Below are 1,677 nucleotides of genomic sequence, written 5' to 3' on the forward strand. Positions count from 1 at the left end.
TGGGATTTGGGGTTCTTTAGGGGGGATTTGGGGGCTTATTGAATTTTTGGGGGAGATTGCGGGTTTTTTTTGGGATTTGGGCTTTTATTGGATTTTTGGGGGAGATTCGGGGTTTTTTTGGGTTTTTTGGGCGGGATTTGGGGTTTTATTGAATCTTTTGGGGGGGATTTGGGGTTTTTTTTTTTATGGGATGCGATTTAAGCTCCCTCGCCACCCAACCGTTCCGCGCCGCCGCCAATTCCCTGCAGCACGCGGGGATCCAACCCCTCCGGGAATGCGCTTTGACGCCGATCCCATGGGATTTTCCCGGTTTTCCAGGAGCTGGCGCAGAGCCCCGAGGAGCAGCTCCCGCCCTACAACCGCTGCGCCCTCCTGGCGCTCGGGGCCGCCTACCTGAGCCTCATCAGCCAACTGCTGACCGTGCCGCCCTTCTTCCAGCACATCCAGGAGGTGCGGCCGCAATCCCGGGAATCCCGGCAATTCCGGGACGATTCCAGCACATCCCGGAAGCTCCGAGCTGGGCTCCATCCCCGTTTTCCGCAGGTGATCCAGAGCCGGCAGAAGGAGGCGCCGTTCCTGCTGCCCGAGGAGGTGTTCGGGGAGAACCCCAGGTGAGGGTGGGAAACGGAGCATTCCCGGTTTTCTGATCCCGAGGGGTTGGGCTGGAATTCCCAGGGAATGGCCGGATCCCTGGCAGTGGCCAAGGAAAGGCTGGAGCAGCCTGGGATCATCGGGGGAGGTGCCGGCCTTGGAATGGGATGGGATTGAAGCTGCGTGGATCCCAGCCAAAGCATTCCGGGATTGTGGGATGCAGGAGGCTCCGAATCCATGGCCAGGGGTTTTTCTGGAAGTCGGGGGTGGGGAAGGGAAGGGAGAGCCTTCCTGGAGTGCCGAGATTCCCAGGGAAGGGCCTGGAGGCCGGAATTCCTTCCCGCAGAGGAGTCGGGATGGGGCTGGATCCAATGGCAGGCTGGGAGAGGCGGGAATGGAGGGATTTCCCTGGGAAAGGGGAGCTCGGGCTGGGATCTTGGGAAGGGGAATCCCGAGGGAATCCCTGGGAGCATCCAAGGAAAGGCTGGAGCAGCCTGGGATCATTGGTGGGATGGGATCCAGATGGGATTGAAGGTCCCTTCCCATGAAACCATTCCGGGATTCCCGGATTATCAGCCCCAGGAATGGCAGGGTGGGAAGGACGTCAGAATTTTCCATGGGGAGAGGAAAACCTGTCCCAGCTTCCCTCGGGAACCGCCGGAGCCATTCCAGGGCCGGCTCCGCTTGGATTTTGGGAAAAGCTCCCTCATCCTGTGGAGCCCTGGAATAGGGAATGGCGACATTCCCGAGGTTTCCAGAGCTCCAGGAGCGTTTGGACAACGCTCCGGCACCGGGCGGGATTTTGGGATGAGAGCATGGCCTGGAATTGAATCCGTGAGCCCTGCGGATCCCATGGAGCTTGGAACATCCAATAATTCCTCTCTTTCCGTGGATTTTCCCGTTTCTCCGCAGGGTGAGCGGGAGCCTGGAGCAGCTGGGGCCGGAGGTTTTCTTCTGGCAGAGTAAAATCAGCGAAATCCTGGGAAGCAGCGGATACAGCCTGGAGCGGCTCAGCATTCCCTACGTGCCGCAGCTGACCGGTACAGAAAACCGGGAAAACCGGGAAAACCGGGATAACCCGGGATT

General features: G+C 59.4%; 1 long non-coding RNA gene across 1 annotated transcript; it reads left to right on the forward strand.

Moving 5' to 3' along the window:
* The first annotated feature begins 208 nt into the window (after positions 1 to 208).
* Positions 209 to 1,554, forward strand: LOC108449830. The gene is made up of 3 exons (XR_001866123.1): positions 209 to 450; positions 544 to 611; positions 1,504 to 1,554. It is a non-coding gene; the product is annotated as an uncharacterized LOC108449830 (long non-coding RNA).
* The last annotated feature ends 123 nt before the right edge of the window (positions 1,555 to 1,677 follow it).

This window comes from Corvus brachyrhynchos, unplaced genomic scaffold (genome assembly GCF_000691975.1).
Source record: "Corvus brachyrhynchos isolate BGI_N302 unplaced genomic scaffold, ASM69197v1 scaffold4651, whole genome shotgun sequence".
Classification (NCBI taxonomy): Eukaryota; Metazoa; Chordata; class Aves; order Passeriformes; family Corvidae; genus Corvus; species Corvus brachyrhynchos.